Below are 27,819 nucleotides of genomic sequence, written 5' to 3' on the forward strand. Positions count from 1 at the left end.
CCGATAAGTCATTAACTATCGTTATACGAATGTGTAATTTATATAGCTTGTTCAAAGTCCTCCTTATAATTAATAATTTTTCATTTCAAATTATTCTTTGTATATATATATATACATATGACTATAGTTAAATTAATTCATATATATATATATATATTTAATTATTCTTTAATTCAATCTTTAAACAAAAACTTAATTTACCAAAAATACTAACACTTTAATTTTGACTAAAACAAATCTTAATCCAACTTTAACCAAAAATCCAATAATTCCCAAAATAATTTTGACCAAAGAATTGCCGTTGACCAGAGTTGACCGGCGTTGACCGGTGAGAAAACGATTCCCAAAGTTAGATCTAAACACATTTTTAGGACCAAAATCACTAATACAATTCGGACCTATGCTAGATCTATCCGAAATCGACCAAGATTTCGTATATACCCACGATTTTTATCATTTTTCGATTTACATACATGTTATAAAGAATCGAAAATACAAAACACACATCAATCTAAACAAGAACATGGATTTCGGATTCAAAGTATTCGGATCTAAAAGTTTTCGGATCATAGTTTCCGGATTTCAAAAGATTTCGAGCTTAACAACTCGGATATACAAAGATTTCGGTACAATCTTCATGGATTTCAAGGGTTCTCGGTTCAAGATTCGAACATAGCAAGATTTCGGATCACTTTTCGGATCTAATGATTTTCACATAACCAAAACCGCATATATATATATACACATATATACAAACTTTAGAATTTTCAAAAGAAGAAGGAGAAGAAGACCCGATTTATATATATATATAAGAAAGGATTTCGGATATATATTTATGTATATATATATTCCACCAAAAATATATATTATAAAACAAAATTCGGATTTAATCATATATATATATAAACATAATACAACTGATTTATAAATATACCAAAGGTAAAGTTTTCGGATCTAGACAATAATAGATAAGAAAAGTTCGGATTTATATATATATATCCGTAAATATGCGTATTTTTCAAAGAAGAACACGAATTTGATGAAGAACAAACGAATCAAGCATTGATTTATGCCATTCTTACCAAGAACTAAAAGAAAATAAGAAGAAGATGATGATTGATGGTGGTTCGGTGGTGGTCTTGTGGCTGCCGATCGGTTTTTGAGAGGAAGAGGGGAAGAGGGGGCGGCTGGAGAAGAGAAGAAAGAGAGGGAGAAAGGTTTGTGAGAATGAAGGGGGGGGGGGGGGGAAGTTAGGGTTAGGGTTTTTGTTAAGTCTTTGACTCCCTTGCCTCACCCCTTTGACCTTCTAATAAGTCATTTGACCCGACAATTTAAGGAAACCCGAGACCCGTCAATTCATTTTGTTGATATATTTGATTGTAACTTTTCAATAGCTTTCTAACGGATATAAACATATCTATTTTTACTTATTAAATCTTTAATTGATTTAATTTTTAGTATTTTACTTAATTTGGCATTTCCACAAGACAACTATTATTCCTCCTGTTCTCGAGTCCACGTACAATTTTTCTAAAGTCTAAGTGCTCACAAAGTCCGAAATAAACACAAATCCATTTATTCCATGATAAAGTCTTAGAGTCTAACGACGTACATAACGAAACAAACTAAAAATGACTGGAAAAGTATTTCGGAAAGTACGGTCAGATGACGGTTGTCACACATATATTCATGATTCATAATCTTTTTATTTGCATCAGTCATAATCTTATAGTTTGTATGATATCATAAACTATGGATAATACTATAATTTTTAATATATTTTTAATTTACATTTTCGGCCAGTCGGGTTTAATCTAATTATATAGGGAGATTGTATTGTAATGTCATCAATTTAATATATCAAACTGTGTGGAATAATATGTCTAGTTGGCAAACAGTCTTCTTATCTAAAACGAGTAGATTTATGTCAATTTAAAATGAAAATGAACCCACTTCCCATTTCTTTTCCTTTGTATTCTCAATTTGAAAATCGACAAAAATCCGTAAACAATAATTTAAAATGAATGTTCAGTTCCAACGACCAATTGATGTTCACTTTAAAACAACCATTGGTATATGTTGTAGCTTTTTTCAACTTTTGTGAATCAAATAAATACACAATAAAAATTTTTAAATGACATGTACTATGTTTCCAATTAGGTTTTAAAAATGATTTCCCCCTAAAAAGTACATTGAATATATAATATGTTCTAATATATTGATATGTGATTTAGTTTCTTTTTCTTCTTCTTTTTTTTAATCAAAAGTAATTAAAGGTTACATTACATTTATTTTGAAAGATGAAATTTGTTTTGATTATTTTCCTGCTTAATACATTGAATAAACATATTAATTTCAAATTAACATAATTAACTGGTCGTATTATATAGGACATCATAAAATATGATAATATTATAATCTTGACATTAGTATCTAAAATAATGTCTTCTAATGATGGAACGGTTCTAAGGGTTATGCTTTGTTATAATAAGTAGTAATGAGAATGTAATAAAATTAAAACTCATTAATGTCCCAACATGAAAGTTATAATATATAATTTAGTAGTCAATTAGATGGAGACAAAACTATCTATATCTTACCACCCACATATCTCGCTTTTACAAAGATTGGGTCCCGTTGTTATTATCGTAATCAATTTTAAAGTTAAAGATTATCAGCTAAATTTCTATGTTTGCCGTTAAAAAAACATTTATATATTTTATTATCCGCTAAATTTCTATCTATATGAATGGACTAAACAAAGCGAGTCAATGTCACTTTATGGTACGTACATCATAAGTTATATATTTATATATGAAACACTTTTTTTAAACTTTTATATATCTTACGATCAATAGTAGTTGTTAATGCTCAAATACCTTTTTGAGGGGACCAAAGCTACACTCCCATTATACACCTTTAATTTGATTTTACCACGACTTTGTCTAGTATATATATACGTGTCGCTTCAAGTGAGTTATGTTTTTTTTTAAAAGAAAAAATCATCCAAAAAGGTTTAGCACAATGCTGAGTAATCTATATTTAGATTATCTTATATAGGAGGAATATCTTCTTTTTTTTTAAGAAAAAATGATTTGAACCGACAAGAATACTCTTTTCTTTAAACATTTCTACCTAATATACCTATAGTACCTTTAAATCTTAATTACTCATTTCCTCGCTCTCCTCAAATCTCAACAACTCATTTTTTCTCTCTCCTGTATAAATCATTTTATTTCTCTAATTCATTCAAAATCTTTTATCACAAAAACCGTATATCGATAAATTATAAAAATTGCATGAGTGTTCTTAAAATTTAATGTTTTTTCATTAGAGATATCATTCGATATACTTTCAATGAATTTTTAAATTCGATGGCGGAGCCCGTACAGCTAAGGCATTTCGCTATCACACTTTATGACTTATCACCTTCTAAGACGTATCACCCCCACCATCTCGCCGCTGCAACACGCAGGTTCCATTTCTGGTATATATTAATATATATCAATATATATGTACTAATTTACAATTATTACCCATGCAATATGTCGGGATAATAAAAAATCTTAGTGTTGAACTGTTGATAAAAAAAATAAAATCAAAACAAATAATGATGATGACAGAGCAATGTAATGTGAGAGGTGAGTGGCTATATTTCCATTACTAGTTTTTAGGCCCGTCCATGGACAGATAATCTTAATATATATATATATACTAGGTATTTTACCCGCATGATGTGCGGCTATTTAAATTAATTGTTCAATAAAGTTTTTACCAGTATTATTCATTTTGTAGATACGCATAGTAAATATAAGTAAAACAATATATGAAAGGTAAATTGTAAAGCATGTTATTGAAAAAAATGTCATTAAAGCAAATTAATATGTAAAATAGTAATATGACATGATTAATCACAATGTCCATACATATATTATGTTTATTGTCATGTTCAACCACAAAATATACAGATGTTTCTTTAGTATACAAAAGAACTATAAAAGATGTCATACCGGTCCAAAAGGAAAAACTTGTACAAGGAGTCTAGGGACGTAACCTATTGACGAAATTATCATCTTCGTATAGATATTAATGTAAATAAAAAATACAACTGCTCTTAAATTAAGACTATTAGGGCTATGTGTAAATTGTAACTTACACATCATCATCATCGTGTAAGTTATACAACTTATTACACATGTGTAAGTCGTGGTGGCGGTGGTCGCCGTCACCGGAGAACCATGGTGGTAGTCGGAGATGATCATGGTAGTGGTGGTGGTGGTGGTGGTCGGAGATGGTGAAAAATGAATGATTGAGATTTGGTCATAATGGTCCTAAAATAAGGAGTGATCCTAAAATAATTTCCCCCTAATCAACTATATTCATAAACACACAGTGTCATCTAATATCACAAATACATAGATAGATGGTTATGCATATACAATACAGTATTGAGTCATTACATTGATCAAGCTCTTTCTTTTGATTTATACAGATTAGTAATGTAGAAAAAATTGTGAAGATTTTAAGCTACAACATGATTTATTGGGTTAAAAGGATATCATTTATCTAATTAGAAGATTGAAATTCTAACAATAAAGAAATTATATTATATTATATTATTATATATACATATACTTATAAAATTAAATACGTTGTTATCTTTCCCTAAAAATTTGATCTAATTATAAGTAGAAGTATTTTTCTTCATGACGCATAGCAAACATAATTTTTCTTTTAATACTACTAATTATTACAAATATTTAAAAAGTAAGAAGCTATAATTTCTCAAAGATATAGCACGTGTTTATTTTTATTTAATATTATTTTATACTTGATATGATTTTATAGAATTTATATATATGTTTATTTAATATTTTTTTTTGAGATATACATAAGATAGATAAATAATGCCAAAAAATATAGAGATGCCATGTAAGATTAAATTTTATGTGGCAATGTTATAAGGTAGTTTTGAGTTGAAGATGCCCTGTAATCATCCGGTTAACTACTCTTTTAATAATTATATATATATATATATATGAGAGCATTATTTTGAGAACCCATTTTTTTTGTAGCAACCTTGAGAACCTTTAAATTATGTATTAGATCACATGTTTTTTTTATTTATTCACATTTGAAACGTTATAAAAATACATGTTGTAGAAGAAAGTTTTTTTCAAAACCTTATATATACCCATTTGTTTACATGTGAATGAAAACGTGAACATATTCATTCACAAGTTCACAAAATGCTACTTTGAAGGTTTTGCAAAAAAGTTTCTTCTACAACATACTTTTTTATATCATTTCATATGTGAATGAACAAAAAAAACATGTGAATAAATAAATTATTTAAGAGTTCTCATGGTTCTTACAAAAAAATGGTTCTCAAAATAAAGAAACTCTCTCTCTCTATATATATATATATATATATATGTATGTATAAGGGTGTATTATTTTAAAACTAATATTAAATTAGGACCACTATGACCAAATCTCAATCATTCATTTCTCTCACCCTCTCCTCAAATCTAAAATTCCATTTTCCAGAATACGACGAAGGCGGCATCTCCGGCGACATTTCTGGCAAGAATCAGTTTCATTCTCCGGTGGATACGGTACATGTGTTGCCTTCATCCGTTCTAAAGGGGTTTTTACCGGACGCATATTGTGACAACCATCAAAATTCCATTCAACAGGATTCTTAATTGAAATCAATTATGATGTTCTTTGCTTAATTTCCAAAATAATTTAAGCTATTTAAGGCATGATTAGGTGAGCAAGTGCATGTTTAAACTTTCTAGTTGATCATATGAGTAATCAATCTATTGTATGAACTATTTTAGCAAGATTTAAAACCATGATGACGAGCAACTAAGAAAATAAAAATGTTATATTCCGTGAAAAATCATAAAACATTTATTTTTCGTGTGAGTCTTTCTCGTATGGACTTAAGACTTTGGGAAACCTAATTTCTAGTATTTCTTCACTCAATGATGATTTTTAATTCATAAAATAACACACTCGAAAAATCAGAAAATTTATTTAAAGTCGTGAATAGTAAGGAGGTTTAAATTAATTAATTAACTAGATATTTCTTAAACCATTAGGTTTTGAACACATCACCCTTTTCTATATCATTTCACCACATTTTGAACACATCACCATCTTTTATAAACATTACTTTTAAGTTATAAAAAGCTAGTAAATATTCTATATACTTAAACAAATTATATAAACTTATAAAACTAGATATTTGTTCTAAACCATAGCAAATTGAACACATCACCACTTTCCTTATACTTCCACCATAAATCCACTACATCACCACCTTAGAAAAACTTGATGAATCACCTCCTTATCACCACCACAAACTACGGCCCCCCCTCCTCATTTTTACCATTCATTTTTCAAAACTTTTACTATAAATAACAAGCTTATGTCTTCATTCCAATTTGCTAATTCACATAATCAAAGCTTTTCTTCTTAAATCTCTATCATTCCAAGATCCATACTTGTTCAAGTTCAAGCATATCTTTCACAACCTTTCATCATCCCAAGCTTTCAATTCAACCAATGTTGTCTTGAATTTGTTGGTAGCAATTTGTAAACACGACGTTGTTATCGTGAGTTTTCTCAAAGAGCTTCTCAAAGCCTAGTTATAATGGCAACATGGAGTTAGGATTATTCCATATTCTTCAAGTAAACAAGTCCAAGCTATAATCGATTCTCTCAAGATCTTCTTTGGAGCTCATTCCTATATCGTTACTTCGATCCTAGAATTTATAATTCTCCAAACTTGTAAGTGTTTCTATGAAACCTTATATTTTCTTATAATTCTATAACTATATGTTATGTATTGAAATGCTTGTCAAATTATTTCTAGACTCAATTAATATATATACTTACATTTAAATATATTAAATATCTCTTTTATATGCATAATGAATTGTTGACACTTTTATAAAAATGCACGAGCTTTACACTTTTAATGAACCTTTTTATATATACTTCCAATAAAGTATAATCAAATGAATATTCATATAATTATTATCAACCATCTGTGAATTGTTTTCTCATTTTCGATTTGTTTGGTTTATGGATAAAATATATCCTTGATACGCTTTTAACCTACTATATTTCTAATCATGATTGCCATTGACCTTGGGCATCTTTGGGGTATACCAACGGAGCGGATTGTAGTTCGCAAACGGTTTGCTTTCGCATTCTAAACGCAATTTGGTTCACCGTCGGGATACTACATGACCCACGTCAACCCTAACACAACTTGAAATATAATATTGGTTTTTCTTGCCATTTAAGGTATCTCTTCATCCTATGATTAATACATTTTGTATTAATTATAGTCCTACTATTTAAAGTATCTCTTCGTGATATGTATATAAATATATACACACTCGTATTCGTCTTCGAATATATTTCATATCAATTCAAAGAAATACTTTCAAATGTTTTCTTATTCTCATTCATATCTTAAGCTAATTGATAGCTTATAAGTTGTATTTTTAACAAAAACTTATGAAAGATTTTTATAAAGATAAAATGAGAAATCATTTATAAATATTTTAAAAATAAAGATTTTTAAAAGAACCCAAAGTTTCTTACGTTGACAAGCGTATTAATAAATAACATTATAAGATAAATTTAGTCTAAACCGAGAAGTAAATCAATCACATTATGTTTAGGGATACGTACTTTTGCTAGTTGACTTGCTCGTCATCATTGTCATCATCAACAGTTTTACGTTACTAATCAATCACCGAGCTAAGGTGAGTTTCATGGATCCCTATTTACTATTTTTTTGGGACTGAGAATACACAACTGTTTTGTTTTTATGCTCACAATTGTTTAAAATGATCCATGCTTATATTTTTGTTACAATGCTTTGGCTCGAAATCCCCTATATGGAACTTGGACCGACTAAAATTTACAACGCGAATATTATAAATAGTACTATTGGGTTGACACCCCTATCCAGGTTAGTCGCACTAACACTTGCAATGGATAATTAATATTCGAAATATATCGTGGTTGTGTTGAGCATTTTTAGCATCACAAAAGGGGTATTATTATTATATAAACGTAAATCGTATGATGTTAAGGTATTCGGTTTCCAAGGTATAAGCATGTGAATAAAAAAATATTGGTCTTTGTTACCATATTAATGTGATACATGAATTTATAGGTTGAAATAAACCTCGTATACTTGATAGTCGTAATGTATGCGATATCATATTCAAAAACTTGTGATCCAAAGGTAAATCTTTATTTTAATACTGTGAACTCACCAACTTTATGTTGACGTAATTTAAACGTGTATTCTCAGGTACTTGAGCTAGATGACGCATAAGATAGATGCATACTTTTGGAGTCAAAACTACATACTAGAAGAAAATATATCGAGATGCCTTAGTTTATTTTATCATGTTTAAAAGAATCTCATTTGTACTAGTTATGAACTCAGTTATCCTTTTATGATCAATAAATGAAATTATTTCAATAATATTTTCTAAAAACGTCTCATTCTAGAGGTTGTTTGTTATAATGTGTGATTTCTTTACGCATATTGTTAACACCTTCGATTCCGCATTTTGGGGGTGTGACAGATTGGTATCAGAGCCAGGTTATAGCGAACTAGGTTGCATTAGTGGCCCCGATAGATGAACTATTAGGTTGCATTAGTGAACTTAGACTATAACCGATTTCCTGGCAAATTATTTTCTTGCACATACTTTGCTCACATTCATGCTTAGACATGCCTTACGTAGAACAATGCTTAAATTTAAGGTTGCTTAAATTTAATGGGTAGATGTTATCTAGATCACAGTGATTCTTATAGAACTAAGTGCTTGATCGTAGAAAATAACTGCATCGGTATTTTAAACACAGAATATACACACGAATTGGAAAATCATTATAGTGCTTTGGAGAATGTCCACACTAAGTTATTGTATCATTATAGTGCTTCGGAGAATGTTCACACTACGTTATTATAGTGCTTCGGAGAATGTCCACACTACGTTATGGTATCATTATGGTGTTTCGGAGAAGTCCACACTGTTTTGGTCAAAAATTATCCAAGATAATCAACCTTGAAGACTTAGATCAATTATGTAACCAAACTTTCGTTCGTGAGGTTAAGGGTTTGTAAAATTGGTTTAGATTCAAAGATGCGTTTAAAATAAGTATGATAAATCAAGATTATGTCGATTTAAACAAAAGAAGGTAGTCAAAAGATTTCGCAAATAACTATATAATCAAATATAAGATAGATTAAGCAAGATAAAGAAAGATAAACGTAAATAAATGTGAAAAATAAAGAGAAAGGAACAAAGAACACCGAGATTTGTTATCGAGGAAAAGCCCTTAATCCTTTATGGATTGCCGGCATAAAAACCCCGGGAGGAAGCAATCGTCCCTGCCTTGTTCTTTTATTAATGGTGTAAATTGGTTACAATGATAGAGCGACTTGATCGATCTTTCTAAGTAAAGAAAAGTGTGTTGGTTGTTTACAAGTATGAGCAGAGAAAATAAGCAAGTAAATATGTGAGTGTGTGTAACGTTGTATATCCTATGATTGATCAGGTCCTCGTTTATATAGAGCAGCCTAGTAACTAATTTTCCGAAATTACAGGGATCTTCCTGGTCTTCATCTGGTGAACGTTGGAGCATATCTTGACTGATATTGTAGCCGTTTGAAGATATTCTTCTCATGCTGAATTCCTCTTGAAGTCCGATTATGATGCTGGACTAAGTCTTCTTTGCGTGTTGATCAAATAAGACATGTGTTGAATCTCTTTTGTACCGTTAGAGATATTTCCCTTGTGATAAATATCAAGTTACCTGCATAATATTCTCATAGAAACAATACTTGAAGTTTATCGTTAGTAATTCGTCAAGGTGTGTCAAGATCTTGAAGGTCCATGATCTTGAGGTCCCAAGATAATGAAATCTGAAATTTCACCCATAACAATTTTCCCCAAAGTTATTTTGATAAAAAATCAATTTTGTTTAAAATAACTTTGCTCAAAATAATTTTGAATCTTCCGGAGTACGCTTTGACCAAAGTCAAGGAGTTAATTTTTGAATTCACCCCGAGGATAAGATGCGTGGAGATAAGATAACCAAAAGTCTTGACGGTTTATTCCCATCGTTTTACCCTTCTATATAAGCATACCATTCTTTTAGAAAAAATCATAAATCTTTTTATGCTCAAAAAAGTTTTCATCTTTTTCTCCATTTCTATTCATTCTCATAACATTAACATGTCTGAAATCAGCAACGGAGATTCACACCTTGAAGTCCACGAGAGCCCAAGGGTAAATTGGGGCACTACGAAGTCAGAAAGGAGGCTCCTTTATGTAAGAAAATAAATTTTTCATTATTTTTTCTTTCGTTATATTCGATTTGTAAAAATGTTCATTTAAAATGTTTCTCACAGTGCTTTTCTCAAATGAGGTTTGCACATATGGAAGTTGCGCGTATTAAAGACCAAGAAATCAAAAGCCAAAATCAGTATATTTTTCAACTATTGGATGAAAGAAAAGCTCAAGTTTCCAGGATAAGAGAGTTAGAAGCAGAACTGGCAAAAACCAAGGAAGAACTGTAGAAGCAATTTCTGATAGGCTTTTATTGTCCGTCGCAATACAATTCTAGAGGCTGGTCGTGATGAAGAGAAGGCTTCATCAAGGTCGTGATGATGTCATCATCATTTCGTGATGACGTCAGCACGAAGTCGCTAGTTCGTGTGAAGGAGCTTAAAGCCCACGAACGAGATTGAAGTCTAGCCCGTTTAGCAGCCTATATATAGAACACCTAGGTCTAGGGTTTCGTTTTGATGATTTTAGTTGCAACAGATTTCGTCCAACGGATCGGTGTAGAGATCTATACATCGTATCCACCATGTAATTCATTATTATTGTCGTCTCCTTGATTGTAATCCGTAATCATTGAGATGTTTTCAATATGGATTTATCATTGTATTGTAATCGAGATGACTGATTAATAAAGGAATTCGTTTTATATCTCTTGTTCTTTGTTCAATTCGTGATTATATGTTCATAATTTTACAGAAACTTCAAAGACAAATCTAAGTGGATTCCGCACACTTAGATGTTGTTAGATCGTGATTTAATCGGTCCAAACCTCACTTTTAGGAACTTCAAACGGCGCAAGTAGATCTGGTCTATATGAAAGTCGCCAAAAAGTTGAAGCCTTCTGATTCTGACGAGTAGTTATGTATATGGGCAATGAAGGATATAATGCAAAGGCTAGAGCCCATTTTTAAACTCTTTTGATTGTAACTGCTATCAAGTAGTTTTATCTTTTGTAAATATTTTCGTTATGAATGAAAAATATTTATCTTTTGATCTTTATTGCTTCGATTCCAAAAATCAATGATGTTAATGGGGTTAAAATTGGAAAATTAAATAATCGTTTGCATGATATCACATGTTAGTTAATTATTACCCTTGACTTATTTGACTATATCAACAGTAACAAATCAAATCAAAGTAATAATTATAGGGTAAGATACAAGCACCTTGTGATATGTAATTAAGATCCACTTGTAAATTGTGATCTTCAAGCATCCAGCGTCTTAATTGTTTGTCAGTTCCACTATACTCCTGTAGCAATAAAATATAAATGGGACCGATATGATCTTTGGAGGGGATTAAAATTAAGAAGGGAATTCTTAATTTTAATATTCTCGTAGGGACATTGGAGTCCAAGATAATGAGGGTGTCTCAATATCTTGAACATGCTTGGGAGGTGTGGTTAGCCTTTTCGTATGTGTTTGTGTAATGGGTGGCGTGGTTAGCCATTTCGGGAGATCGATGGTGACATCGATAATCGGTAGAATTAATTTCAACAACCTTGAAATTTAACCCTTCAGCTGTGAAATTAATGAACGTGCGACATGGGCAAATCGTAAGAGAGGGTGAATACCCCCAACCAAAAGTTGGCGTGAAAGCCAAAAGGTGAAGACCTTGTTCCACGTTGCTATGTATGATGCTGAATATCCTTTGAGATCCTACAAATTGAAATCCTTAGAAATTGACGTTAGCCATTTGGCTAACGCCACTCCGACGCTCAAGTTAGCATCATCATTTTGAAGAATAAACAAACAAATAAATAAATGAATAAATAAAAAAGGATTTAGAAATCATACCTGATTTTGTCAATGAGACAAAATTAATTAGACATGATATAATTTAAGGTGGATGGCGTTCCAAGCTCTTGGAACTAATTTACCTTCTAAATCTTGTAACCAATAAGATCCTTTACCAGCTTCTGCCTCGATCAAATAAGGTCCTTCCCATTTCGGGTTCAATTTCCCATCAGGCTTATCCCCAACTTGAAATCGTCTTAATCTTAAATTTATTATTATAAGACTTGGCGATTCGTTGTTGATAAGCTGCTATTCTTATTCTGGTTCTTTCTTGTAATTCATCTAGAGCTTCCAAGCTTTCAAACGTTAATTCTTTGTTTTTCTCATAAGTCAATAGACTTATCTTAGCAGTTGGTAAGTCCATTTCAGTGGGCAATACTGCTTCTGCTCCAAAAACAAGCGAAAATGGGGTTTGCCCAGTTGCATTTTTAGAGGTTGTGCGATCAGCCCATAAGACAAATGGTAACTCTTCACCCCATTTTCCTTTGGCCTGTCCCAGTCTTTTCTTTAGATTGTTCATAATAATTTTATTACTTGACTCTGCTTGACCATTGGCTTGAGGATGAACAAGGGTAGAAGTGATCATCTTGATTCCCCATCTTTCACAGAAATTTGTGGTTTTCTTTCCAATAATTTGTGAACCATTGTCACAAATTATCTCTACTGGAACCCCAAATCTGGTCAATATATTCCTTTTGATGAAGGATATAACATGAGACTCCTGGATCTTGGAATATGCTTCAGCTTCAATCCATTTTGAAAAATAATTTGTCATTGCCAAAAAATATTTCTTCCCCGCTGAAGATTCTGTCATTGGTCCTACAATATCCATTCCCCACTTCATGAATGACCATGGTGACAAAACTGGATACATAGGTTCAGCTGGTTGATGATGAATGTTGCCATGTCTTTGACAAGCATCACACTTCCTAGCATAATCTTCAGCATCTTGTTTCATGGTTGGCCAATAATAACCAGTCCTTAAGATTTTCGAATGTAAGGATCTTCCAGTTGTGTGGTTCCCACATTCTCCTTCGTGAATATCTTTAAGAACCTCTTTGATCTCGGGTTCCTCTAAACACCTAAGATATGGTCCTGCAAGAGACTTTCTATACAAGATACCATTTATCATAGAATAATGTGCAGTTTTCATTCGAAAAGCCTTTGGGTTTTCATCCTTAGGAATTGTCCCATTGCTTATATATTCCTTTATAGGTGTCATCCATGAAGTTTGATTGTTTTCAGATTCTCCAGTTTCACTATCTTGAATAGCTAAAGTTTTATGAGACTCTTTATCTATGGCAGGATATAGAACATGAACTATAGGAATACTAGTTGCAGACGACATCTTAAATGTTGAACCTAAGTTTGCCAAGGCATCAGCTTCAACATTTTCTTCTCTAGGTACTTGTTCTATATCGAATAAGTCAAAATTTTCAGCTAATTTTTTTAACTATATCTAGATATTGCATTAATTTTTCTCCTTTCGCAGCGTATGATCCATTAAAATGATTTGCTAAAAGTAATGAATCTGCATATACTTTAAGGTTCCTAATATTCATATCTTTAGCCAATTGCATACCAGAAGTTAAAGCTTCGTATTATGCTTCATTATTAGTAGCTATGAAATGACAATTTATTGCTTGGGGTATGATATCCCCCTGTGACGATTTTAGTACGATACCTAATCTTATTCCTTTAACATTAGCAACACCATCAGTATATAGGATCCATTTTTCAGTTGCTTATTCTAGCATTTTAACTTCTAAGTCCACTTCTTGTTGTAAGTCAGTACTAAAATCAGCCACAAAATCAGCTAAAGCTTGAGATTTTATAGTATTTCTAGGTTCATATACTAAGTTAAAGACACTTAATTTTACAGACCATTTAGCCATTCTTCCTGATACTTCAGGTTTTCTAAGCACACATTTTATAGGGTAATTTGTTCTAACATGTATATTATGCGTTTCAAAATAATGTCTAAGTTTAGTAGATGTCATGACTAATGCAAGTATGAGTTTTTCGAGATGAGAGTACCTGGTTTCAGCATCAATTAAACTTTTACTTACGTAGTAGACAGGATTCTGTATGCCTTCAGATTCCTTTACAAGAACTGCGCTTACTGCATTTGATGATACTGCCATGTAAAGATATAAAGGCTCACCATCTCCAGGCTTCATCAGCAGCGGAGGGGTTGATAAGTATTTTTTTAATTCCTGAAAGGCCTCTTCTTGCTTTTCACCCCATTCGAATTTCTTATTCTTTTTCATAATATCGTAAAATTCTTTGCATCTATCTGAGGATCTTGAAATGAATCTGTTGAGAGCTGCTAATCTGCCAGTTAATCTTTGGATGTCTTTAGCATTCGACGGAGACTTCAAATTTAATATTGCTTTAATTTGCTCCGGGCTAGCTTTGATTCCTCTTTTGTTGACCATATATCCTATGAATTTTCCAACTCCAACTCCAAAATTACACTTGGCGGGATTTAACTTCATATTGTACTTGTCTAGGATGTTGAAGGCTACTTCAAGATCCTTTAAGTGATCTTCAGCTCTCTTGGACTTTACCACCATATCGTCTATATAGACTTCTATGGTATCCCCCAGTTGATCTTTGAACATCATATTCACTAGCCTTTGATATGTTGCACCTGCATTTTTAAGACCAAAAGGCATTGCAATATAACAATAAATACCTGTCGGTGTCATGAAGGTTGTGGCTTCCTGATCTTCAAGTTCCATTTGTCAATAATCGACCTTACCCGAAACTTGGCTTGAAACTGAGTGAGATCTTGACCCGGTAACTTGATTTTTTTGGTCCGAGGTCAGATTGACCTTTTGGGTTAATAGTGGGGCCAATCCGCCAACCAAAAATATTCGAATTTATATAAATATTTTTTAATAGATCGCTCCATTAACTCATGTGATACAAAAACTCACAACCCGTTTGACGAAACGAACCCGTCAACCCACCAACCCATATAAACTGAGATTAACCCACCAACCCATTTAACACGCCAATCTACCCACCCATGTGTCTTGAAATCAACCTACCAACTCATTGCCAACATAATCTTTGTTGGGTTGCCAGGTTTTGGTTAAAATTTTCAAGTCGATTTTGGCATCGAGTCGGGTTTAGTTTTTGTATTTTTAACCCATCAACCCGAACCCCTTATCCTTAACCCATTATGATTATAACACTAAAAAGCGAAAAAACTGGGGGTCAAGGCCTCTGCGACCTTAAATTTTTTTTGCCATTGGGTACTTTGGGCCAGTCAGCCCACCAATTAGATTTTTTTCAGGTCCAGTCCAGGATGGGTTCTTAGGTTGTCAGATCGATCCGCCAATACGAAAAACGTTTTCTTAGTTACCCATGAAATCAACTCATTAAACACACTTAACCCAAAACTAACCCATTTGACCTATCAACTCGTTAACCCTTTTTGACCAAAACAACCAATTTGACTCATTTGACATATAACCAACCCACCATTAAAACTATTTATAAATCAACTTATCTAACATGTCAACCCGACAACTCATGTATTGATCAAATTGAATACTGTACTTTTATGGAAGTGAACTACTCTACTTTTACTTCTAAATTACACGAATATATGACATACATAAAATATGTCTTTTATTATAATCACTCAAAACAATTTTTTTTGAAACAAACTAAATATTTGATAACTAAATTAATATGTGACATTAGTAGTTCTATAATATTGGCTTTCTTCGTAGCGATTAATGCAAAAAATACTTACATTAGTGTACTTATATTAATGGTATAAAACTTATTATAACATCTAATTTAAAATATAAAATATACCTTCTATCAAGTTGTAAATTTTTTGTAATTGTGTTCAAATATTTCAATTTTAATGTTCATTTTAGGTAAGTTTGACTTTTAGTTTCAAAGGTTATGATTTGTTTATGGATGTGAATGACTAAAATCAAAATTGCATTAAAAATTTTTTTCTATGCTCTACTAATGTATACAATTTCAAAAATAAAATCTATGCATGTGAAAATATTTAGCCTCATGAGCCCCCATCCGAAAACAAATCCAATTTTGATAACTTTATATGTAACCCATTTTTAAAATTTGTGGGCAAAGTGCCTCCAAATATGATTTTGATAAGGTGGGATGTACGTATTTGCTATCTTTAAAATCACTCGCAATAGTATATTAATCAATGTAGAGTATTTCATTTCATTCAATATTAATTAATACAATGTTTATATTAGTTAAGTTTGACATTTAGTTTAAATGGCTAGGATTAATTTGTTTATTAATTTAGATGATCAAAATTAAAAAATAACTTATTTTTCTCTCTATGCTCTACCAATCATATATATATATATATATAATTTGACCATATATATATATAATTTGATCATGTTGTATTGCACGGACTATTATCTAATAATGTTAATCGAAGTTTTAAAGTTTCCTATAAAACTATTTAGGTCCAAATAAAAGTGTATTATATTATAAACATGATTATAAAGAATAAGAATCATAAATGAGGTTTTGTCGTGTTCAATTCTATAATATTCATTCATTTTTATAATTTTTTATATATTGATTCCTTAATTTTAAGATAATATTCATATTGCAACGAAGGTCGAATTAGTTAGAGCAGAAAAATTTGGATCTATCGCATATAATGTATGCCAACACTTTTTCAAGAATAAATATCCAAATTATTGATGTTTATTTTTTTCTTTCTTTTTTGTCATTTTTGAGGCACTTGTATTCTTTCAAAAGTTTCTTAGAGGCTCCTCAATGGTAAGCATTAATCCACCAAAGACTAGTCTCTGTCAGCGCCACATCAGCAAAAAACACTCCAATGATTAATCCCCCCAAAATGCACCCAATGGACTCATCCACCAAAGACTAGTCTTGGACTCACCAATTATTTAATTCTACAAATTTATCCAAACTTTACACTTTTAACCCTATGAAATTATAACAAACTAAAAGATACCCAAATAAAAAACACTTTATTCACACATAAAAACATTACACAATTTATTTATAAAATAAACATTACAGTACTTGAAACATTGCACAACTTATTTAAAAATAAAACAAAAACACACATAAAACATTACACAATTTATTTCTTCATAGCATAAACTGCTTTGGCTCCTATGATAAAATGGTTCAAGGTGATTACTGCAGAAGCTAGTTGTTGCACAACAACTTGTATCTTCTGGATCTTCCCCTGCAAATACGTAAAGTATTGACTCTCAAGATCGGTACAATACCCAGTTTGTATATAATCAATTTGTTCTTGACACCATTGCAACAAGCTCGTCTTTGAACATTTCGTGGTCGAGTATATCAGCCATGATACTGTCATCCACTTGATCGACAGTCATTGGTGGTTTTTGGATAGGGGGTCTTGATGAAGAAGCCATTTAGATGTTCGTGATTTTATCAGAAATGTTTGATCAAAGAGGCCAGTATTTATAGGTAAACTAAATGACGCTCCCCTAACGTTCAAAAAACAAAATAATTTACACTTACAGTCCCTCCAACGGCCAAAATTTCAAAAATATTTACACTTCAGTTTCATTCTATAAATATCAAGCCATAGCACAATTTGGTTTCATTCTTCTACAAACCCACTCACTTTTTCTAAGTAAATGGTGTCCTCATCATCAAAATAGAATGTTCACCGACCTCGTCTGACCGAAAATGAGATGAAAACAAGAATCATGGCTGATATCAAAGAGGACACCCTCTTTCAAACTGAGATCTCTAGGGTCATCGGTTACCTACGAGAGAAAAGGCGACAATGCGAGCAGCAGGTTGAGGCATTACAAGCACCAGGCCGCAAGGTCTCCAAACACGAAGAGACATATTCATTGTTTCTGCAGGATGAGAGCAAGAATGTCATGAGGGTGGTCGATGATATTTTTCAGGCTGGTCACACGTTGGGTGACCAATGCACTTGGGCCGAATCGTACCACGACAACTGCGGAGAAGACAAATCAACGTGGGAAGTCAAATGCCCCCAACACGACAAGTGGTGGCTGAACGAACATGCTAATCGTGGCTTCGGGAAGATGTCAGTCAAAGATGATGACGAGTAACCGAAACGTTATTATGTATTTCGTGTTTTAATCATGTAATTTGTTCTTTAATTATGTCTTTTAATCATGTAATGTCGTTTGATAATAAAATGTGTTCTGATAATAAAATGTCTTTGATTTTTACAAAAAAAGTAGTCGTTAAAGGGACTAAAGGTGACACTTCTAGGAACCAAATTGATACAAAGGTGACATTAAGGGACCTGTTTTGCCAATGTTAGAAACTTGCAACTATCCGTTGCATTCAAAAAAAATAAATTGGGGAGAAACGTTCGTCCCTGTAGGGACTAGTCCACCGGACGAGTGAGGCGGACGAGAGGGGAACGAGTCCCACCCAACGGTGTGGACTCGTCCCTGTGTGTCGAACGAGCCAAATAACGAACCATTGGGGAGCCTCTCAAAATCCATCGTCTCCTTTTAGCAATGCTTGTTTTGTTAATGGAATAATTTGGTACGGACACATTAAAAAATCCATCATCGTCTCCTTTTAGCAATGCTTGTTTTGTTAATGGAATAAACCTGCTATACGGTATAAATAAGTTTTATGATATAATATACAAGCTTTATACCGTTTTATAGTAAATTAATCAAAACTTATAATACTCATACCACCTTCCATTGTAAAACCAATGGAGAAACTTTATGTGAACCAGGGAGGGGTCATAGCGCCACCACAAAATTTCGTCTCAATTTGATTCAGATTAGGTCTCAGCAATCAAGGGCATTATAAGGATTAGCTGCTGGTGCATTTGGAGAGCGAGGAATGACAAAGTCTTCAACAATGTCGATTCTAATGCTATTGGAATTATTCAAAGTATCAAGACACTTGGGTACCTCTGGTTTAAGCATAGAACGAAGTATAAGAATGTTTCTTGGCAAAACTGGTGTAAGTTCATTTTTGTGTAAATATTGGTATATATTGGCTGCCGGCGTTGTCGGGGCTTAAATGAATTGAATTTTACTTTAAAAAAAAAAAAACTACTTGGGAACCTTTTACTTTAATTAGACACCCGGTTTTAATTGAATTAATTGAAGCGTTGTTTCTTGTTTACAAGTTGCCATTACATTACGGCGCTTCAAAAGAAATATCAACATATTTTATGGACGAAGAATTAAAGTTCCATAAATTTATAAGCAAGATGCATTTTAGACGTGTTGTTTGTCATTTAAATAAAAGTGTCACATAAGGCACTGTTTGTGAAGTGAAAAACAACATGTTGATTATGGCCACAAAGAAAAAGAAGAATACAAATTGTATCATAATATTGTTGACTATTATAGTAATAGTGCTGTGTTGTAGACTTAAAACTTTCAAAAGTTTTGGATGTGATACTAATGATCCATGATGCCCACAACAGTGACGTTTGGATTTTAAGTGTAAAGTTGTTGAACTGTTTTTATGATATTAAGCATAAAATTAAAGTAAAAAATGAAATTACATAAGTGTAAAATTGCCAATTACCTTTAAGCTAAATAAATCCACTAAAATAATACTAGAAATATATCGGGCCACTCTTGGCCACTACATAACTCCCCAATTAACTCCGTCGTTAGCCCACAAGAGAAGGTTAACATATAACATTTTTTGTCTCCTAATATGAGGGTACTAATCCTCTACCAACTTTTTATGATGAAAAATCACAGAACTAGAATTTTAATCTATGTTTAATAATTATCGTTACATTAAATATTCTGTATAGAGCACATTGACAGTTATAATTATCGTTATATAAGTATTTGATTCGTATAGAGCACATTGATAATTTTGACCATATATGATTTGGGCTACGTTCCAAACTAAAAAGTTGGCTAAATGGAAATTGAACAAAGGTGAAAAATGAACAGAAAGTGGGTCAACCTTGTATACTCGATGCATAAACTATCCTAACATATTTTGTTGGTAAAAGAATATATTTTCATAATATGTTTGATAAGCTACTTTTTGGGTAGAAGGTAATTCACTACTCGATTAGTTTTATGAGGTTAACTTAAAATAAAAATAAAATAGTCATGACAATTTATACAAGTTAAAGTAAAAAATAATTAACGAGCCAAGTCACTTTTATTGTTGCTATTTCGGCCTAGTTTATTAATGCCGCTTCCTAACCCAATCCAACCCAACCCAACCCAACCCAACCAACATGTTTCTACTTTTGCTAAAGATATTTGTTTGACCAAACTCGTCTAACCTGTTACACATACTCAAAGTATTCAACCCACATTTTTCATTTCTAAGATAACATGATAGAGCACTATATACCTTGCACTGGATACTGCAACAAATGGAATATATTAAATCTGTTGGCACACTATGCAGCTATGGTAACTTGTGTTTTGTTGTCTTTTTACTTGCAACATGATCCACATAAATTTAAAAGAATAGTTGTTGTTAATAGTCATTAGGTTTGGAAGATGGACAGATCAGGCTAACTAGCAAAAAGATGGGCCAGATAGGATATCAAAACACAAAATGAAAGGAACAAATGAAGAGGTGCATATCAGAACACAAGCTACTACTGACAACAGGGTAGATGCACCCTCCTTCAATAATGTAACCCCAACATACCCTTACAATAATAGACCCACACAACTGCAGAATAGCAAAATCACAATAATGTAAGTATAAGAAAAGGAACCACAAAATCGTAAAAGGAAGTGTGTTACATACAAACCGACATCTGAACTTACGGAGGCATGCAAATATGAAGGTAAACCGGAAACCACTCCTGCTAAAAGAAAACCAGGAGCCAAAGCCCAAAACCACCAGATACTTTTACAAAAGTCAACATATACAAGCATCTTGTTATGAGAAAAACCGAATGATAAGAAAGAAAAAAAACCACCATTATACCCATTGAACCATACCATTTCAACCATTGCCAATAATGACAACCATGTCTTGATTGATTGCTCACAAATTGTTTTTGGGAAGACTTATAGCCAAGATTACATTTACATGCTAAACCAACCACTTATAATGCAGGGCCCTATACTCCTTTAGTGTGACTTATGCTGTAGTTGACATAGGCGATACCCAGACTTATATGCTACTAACAACTGCACTAGTAGAAACAAGCAAGTATTCAAATTTTAGTGAAAGTGTTTTACCTCTTCCAACCCTCCTTGCTTTATCTGAGCTTGGGACCGACTGAGTCTATACACATTAGGTAGAGTTAAAACCTATGAATACCAACAAATTAAGAAATGAAACACCCGGCATCTGGCAAGAAAACCAACCCACTTGGCGCTGCTACAGAGCCACGCCACTCATGTAGAGCATTACATTGTCCTGTGTGCACCATTACAACATCATAAAACTATACCAAGGTTTACTCCATAAAAATCTACCAACATGGAAACAAACAAAGAAGTGCTGAACACACATACATTCAGACCTAGTCTAGGTTTTTTTGCAAGGCATAAAATCACACAACATACCCGCTCTATAATTGGATGTATTCATCTTCCTGTTTACAGATTTAAAATGGTGGTCGTAGATACTAAGCAGTTATATGGTATTGAAGATGATATGCTTTGAAAATCAAAGAGAGCAATGGTCTCAAGCAAGTCTTGTGAAAGGTCAATACTTGCATGTCTTATTAGCAAAACTCTGAAACGAAACTAACAAAGTCATACCTCCATTCAATCACCCTACCAGGGACTTGATATGGTTGTTGCTTCTCAAAAAGATATCGGAAACGTAATCATTATATACAGAAAGAAGTCACAATCCACACGTGTCATCTAAACTATGTTATCATATAAGCCATGGCCAATGCCCAAGCTACAAATACATAGCTCCCGGGAAAAGAAGCACATGCACCTTGTTTCAAGCAAACAAAGCTGAATAATAACACAAACTATAATTCTGCCAATCATGTACCACCAATAATAACACAATTAACTAGATGATAACATTACGTGAACAAAAAAAAACAAAATATCAGAAGCATAATGAGAAAGATGAGATAGAAGCACACAAAGAGTTCGAAAATGACACTTTCTGCAATTCTGCTAACACAGGTACTCCATAGCCTACAACTTTCAAATAGAGTAACAAAGTACCTAGATAACAAAATTTTAGAAGTAAAATAAAGCCAAGAAACATCAAACATTTCCGATGAGATCCATGGAGCTATTCTTAGATACCAAGCATGTGGTACTTCCTCCATTGGACCTTTAATCCTATAGGACCGATGTATTTAACAAACCAAAAAATTAAAGATAGCCTGTTAATACAAGATTTACACACAGAGAAGATGAGAAAGGAAGGGAAAAAATGAACATAATAGAAGCAAAGGAGAAAAGACACATGTTGGTTATCCACCGACCACCATCACCAACAATGATCCAATCATTTTGAGTTCTATCTTGACATGAAGATGTAACCATGTCACATAATGCGTCTCAGCAAAGGCTAATAAGAGATGGCAAAAAACAGATTGACAAACTGATTACCTCTATTACTACTGCAGGAAAATAAATCATTTTACCTTTGAATATAGACTGAAATTGTAAAAAGCCAATGAGCTCTGTAGCCATGAAACATGTTCTAATCATGCACTCTGAAGATTAACAAACAGCACAAAACAAGCTTCTTGCTAAACCAGCAGCCTCAAGATAAAAAACAAGTACAGCAAGATGTCAAAGATGACCTCCAAACAAAGAAAAAGCGACAAATTCATTACAGATAGACTACTAAGCAAACTTATTACATCGGCAAAGTAAGCATTATTCAAAGTGCACAATTGACATAAACTGGTCATAAAGTATATCACTTGTGCCACCAAGCTTTAAAGGTAAACACAAAAAGGAAAAAAAAAAAAAAAGTCTCGGTTTGATTACTGATTAAATGGAGGTTCTGACCAGCCTGTAATAGAAGTACACGGAACATCCTACTAATAGTGCATGACTTAGAACTTGCCAAAAAGGAGAGGAAAAGAAAAGCATGACCCGTTAAGACTAGAAAAAAAAACCATAGAAGCACCACTAATGGTAAATACATACGCAAACTGGCAAAACTATGTCTAATTTAACCGAGTTAGCCAATTCAAATCTATCTACAACATAGTCCACCCAAAATCACCATTGCAAATTTGCAACGGCAAAGCACAAAATAAAAACCCATACAAAATGAACCACAGAATCACAAAGAAAGCGTGACAGATACACAACGGTATCCGAACTACAGAAGCACACAAAAAATCGAGCTAAACAGAAATGCTCGAAGTGAGATCAAGAACCGTTTAACTCCTAACACATATATACTCCTACATTGCTAATCATGATAGTCAGAACTCGGAACATCATAGCGGACCAAAGAACGCAAGCCAAAATATCAGAGTGATATTTGGCTGGCTATCGTTACATCTATGGACCAAAAACAATGAATTATTCACATAGAAAATAGATTTCATTTAAAATCAGTTTATTACCAAAGATACCTGGTTAACCATCTAGTCATCACGCAGTGAATCCATAACCCGAATATATCCACCATAACAAATGGCTTGCCAATCTGCAGCGAAGACTATAACCCAACTAGAAATATCCACCATAAAAAGGCCAATCCTTGTATGTTCTATGAGCGCCATCAGAGGCAGAGATAATAACCCAAGCAAATTACAAGCCAAAAGCTTACCTTTCTTAAAAAGTCAATGGGAGATGATCCGATTGTTCCCTCTCTAAAAGATACCAGAAACCTAACCCTTATGTATGCTACTCTAAGAAATATAAATCCAATCGTGTCTCACCGCATGAAAAGAGAGAAAAATGCCGATAGTAGCAAGGGTCATGGGAAATCCAATAACAAAATCCAAATAAGCAATATTCTCTTTAACACCTATAAACAATACTACGATAGTAGATACCAATATAGGAATTAACATGGCGCTACACATTACACTGTTTAAAACAGAGTGATGGTCAAGAATAAGGCCCCGGATGGCAGCAATACAACAATAACAATAGCAAAAATGAACACAATAACAATAACCATACCTGCTGGGGAAGGAAACCAGGAACCCATATTTATAACCACAAAATTTGAAGATAGTGGAGAGGTTAGTCACTGCCTCGCTGGGAGAATGCGGCAATAATACTGTGTCGAACAAACACTAGAGCCCCTCATGCTCTGCCTACCCATCGAGAACTATCAGAAACCAAAAGCCTAACAGTGACACACAGATAACAAACAACCCTCTTTTACAGGGGAGGTGTGCCGGTGTAGCCTGCTATATACATGTGTTTTCAAAAGTGAATCCAAAAAAAAGTGAAAACTTTACCCAATGGTATACAGCAATTGACAGAAACTCGTCATGAAAGCATATCGCCTGTGTCACCAAGCTTTTAAGGTAAGCCGTTGTCTCGGTTAAAATACCAATAAAACTAAAGCACAAAAAAGTGTGTGATGAACGAATATAGACAACCTATTTCAACATGCATAACCTGCCATAAAAACAGGAAAAGAAACATCTTACCCGTGACTGAAACAAAACCCATGTACAGAAAGACTACGAGAAAAAAAAACACAGAAGTACCAATCATTGCAGTTTAGTTGCCAAGCAAACCCAAAAAACGCAAAACAAATCAACAACACATTCTCTGTTGACTCAAAAGATCCAAGTGACTTGTGACAACATAACCCAAGCCAACATGTCAACGAAAGATAAACTAATATAACAATATACACGGATTTTTAATCAGTATAAAGACAACTAATTATAACTAGAGCCATAATCTTGATGAAGCTGTATTACGAAGGTATCCAAATATATATGTAAACATGAAAAGTAACAAGATTTTATGCCTCTAGAGAAATAAAAGAAACCAATAACACAACAATACACAATAGATCTAAAGTTTAACCTTTGTTTAAACAAGCAAACAACAGCAAAGGTCTAAGCAACTGTCATATGGTCGAAACCTAACCGACATTACACTAGGTTAGATAATACATTAAGTACCAGTGGTCAGGGATGACACAAGTCCTACACATTCTAAATATAAACCCAAAACTTAGTAAGGAATACCATTCGCATGGCAACAAGGACCGTGCTCATCAACAACCTATCAACAAAACAAAGAACATAGACCTTCCCCTCTTTCTTACAAAAACTAAATGTAATACAATATAAACAAACCAACCCCATTGGCCAAAGAAACCAAACACCCACTTGGAGAGTGCCGCATAAACATGTTATCTAACTAGTACCTGAGCTCCCTTGATCTGCCCACTAAGAAAAACCTATATAACCATCAACCAAACAGAGGCCTACAAAACGCTATATACAATAAAGTACTACAAATGAGAACCTATATAATAATCGGAAGTTAGTAGCAAGCTAGTCACCCCCCACTTGTAGAATGACACAAGAACATCCTATCTAGCAAGTACTCTAGCTCCCTTGATATGCCCACTAAGAGAGCCTATATAATAACCATAAACCTAAGAAAGGCCTATGAACATAATGATATGTTAAAAACAAGAACATATAAGTAACTATATTACCTCACAATGATGAGTGATGACATCCATCTAATAACAGATTACTATACCACCCAACTTATAATGATACACAGGATAGAACCCACAGTCATGCTTTATATATTGATCAACACCAGGTATGACAAACTGGTCATGAGCTATTATGGCAACGCTTTCTGATGACGATGTATCAAACAAAGCATAAACATTGATTTTACATTAAGCCATGATGCATAGTGTTATAAAGGTGCTTGTATTTAGTCAAACTATCGCAATAAAATAATGATACCTATAATCAGTTTTCATGAACTTCTTAAATAATAACCTGTAAATCAATAACCTAATCAAGCTCTACAAAATAGTTGTGCAAAATCGATATTCCAATTGCAAATTATAAAAAGTAACTAAAGCAAGTAGAACAAAGAAGCTCTTCGACAACCATCCAGTTACAAGGAAGTCACAGGAACTGATGGCCAGGGATCTTTCTAAACCAACAACAACCTCTATTATAGTGATATGATAAGCTTCAAAAAACTGTAGCTAAAGAGAGCCACTACTAGTAAAAACTTTATCTGTCCAAAGACTCTAAGCAATAAGACAACCATTTAACTATGAAAGAAACATAAACCTAACGAAGAATTCACAAAACCACAAATCAGCCACAAAAACTCATTCCTCAATGAACTAGTCCTAAGTTTAAGAGATTTTTATATACCACCAATCTATTCAAGGTTGTAAATATCGCTTTTCGGTATCGTCTCGGTCGACCATCGATAAGCGATAAATCGGGGATTTATCAGGGATATATTGGGAATATATCATCTCGGTCGACCACCGATAAGCGATATATCAGTGATATCGGCCGAGATAACTGAGATTTACAACCATGAATCTATTATCAAGAGCTACTTAGACATAAGCAGAGAAATTCATAACTTGACTTTAAGAATAAAAACTTTTTTATCAGAAAATTTACCTGTTAATATTGATTGAGCACAATCATCCAATTGCAAGGAAATGAGATATTTAGATCGCCACGGATAACCTTCTCAGCCAGCACAACCCTACAAAATCGTTGACATTAGATACAAAAAAATAAATTTGAATAAATAAATATATAATAACAAATAACAAATGAAAGAATAACAGAGTATACCCATATACATACAACGAATAAAAAAGCCCTAATCTTGATGGAAGGAGGAACACTCTAGGCAGTTGTTATCCCCCATATGAATCAGCAAAGAGAGAGGCTTCACATTTGATCTCTGTCATACAGGTTGAAATAGTCCATACACCTCGCATTGAAATAGAATAGATTAAAAACAATTTGTACCAGGGCTGGGGCTTTATAATCAGCTAATTGCAAGTAATAACCAGTTAAAAGCGCAAGAAATCCATATTGTGGCTCAATTGACATGCCAAACTAATACTATGAAGGTAAAAACTCCGTATGCATTTGACATAATATGAAATTATCCATTTCTGGTGTGGATCTATTGAAACCAATTCCAAATCCATGTTAATATAGCAAAACAAGCACTTGCATTATCAAAATTTTGAAGATTTTGTGTAGTACTAAATTAAAATCTAGATGATATCGAAAAGTCCATTTTTACTCTATCTATTTAACCTGATCTCATGTTTGTCTGTATACCACAAAGCTAAACTTGCCTTATATCAAGTTTGACTTATTTTTCTTTTAAAACCAAGTCTAGATGATATCGAGTTGCAAATCTTTAGTTTAAATGTTGCACAAGCGATTGACTGACTACATACGGTTCTTCTAGTAGGGGATTTCAAAAGCAATTGAAAATTTCAGTAGAATATGTCACCCCAACAAGAAAAGTGTAAAAAATCACATAAAACAGGGGAATTCAAAAGCAAATGCAATGCCCACTACAAGAACATCCTGCATACACATGATTAACCCTCAAGTACAAGCCTCAAAGTACAAGAGAAGTTGAAACATGTGTTCAGGTGTTCTGATACGGGAATACAAAAGCAATTGAAAAGTTCCCCAATACAGAAAA

The 27,819-nt window shown here is 33.0% G+C and overlaps 1 long non-coding RNA gene across 2 annotated transcripts; it reads right to left on the minus strand.

The window, feature by feature from the left end:
* Positions 1 to 20,667: 20,667 nt before the first annotated feature.
* Positions 20,668 to 27,535, minus strand: LOC122585652. Of its 2 annotated transcripts, none has more exons than XR_006321751.1 (3): positions 26,955 to 27,535; positions 26,763 to 26,850; positions 20,668 to 21,589 (listed from the first exon to the last, which is right to left on the minus strand). It is a non-coding gene; the product is annotated as an uncharacterized LOC122585652 (long non-coding RNA). The 2 variants fall into 2 exon arrangements; XR_006321750.1 differs by having other exon boundaries at positions 26,943 to 27,535.
* Between the last annotated feature and the right edge of the window lie 284 nt (positions 27,536 to 27,819).

The sequence above is a fragment of the Erigeron canadensis genome, chromosome 1, assembly GCF_010389155.1.
Source record: "Erigeron canadensis isolate Cc75 chromosome 1, C_canadensis_v1, whole genome shotgun sequence".
NCBI classification, from domain to species: domain Eukaryota; kingdom Viridiplantae; phylum Streptophyta; class Magnoliopsida; order Asterales; family Asteraceae; genus Erigeron; species Erigeron canadensis.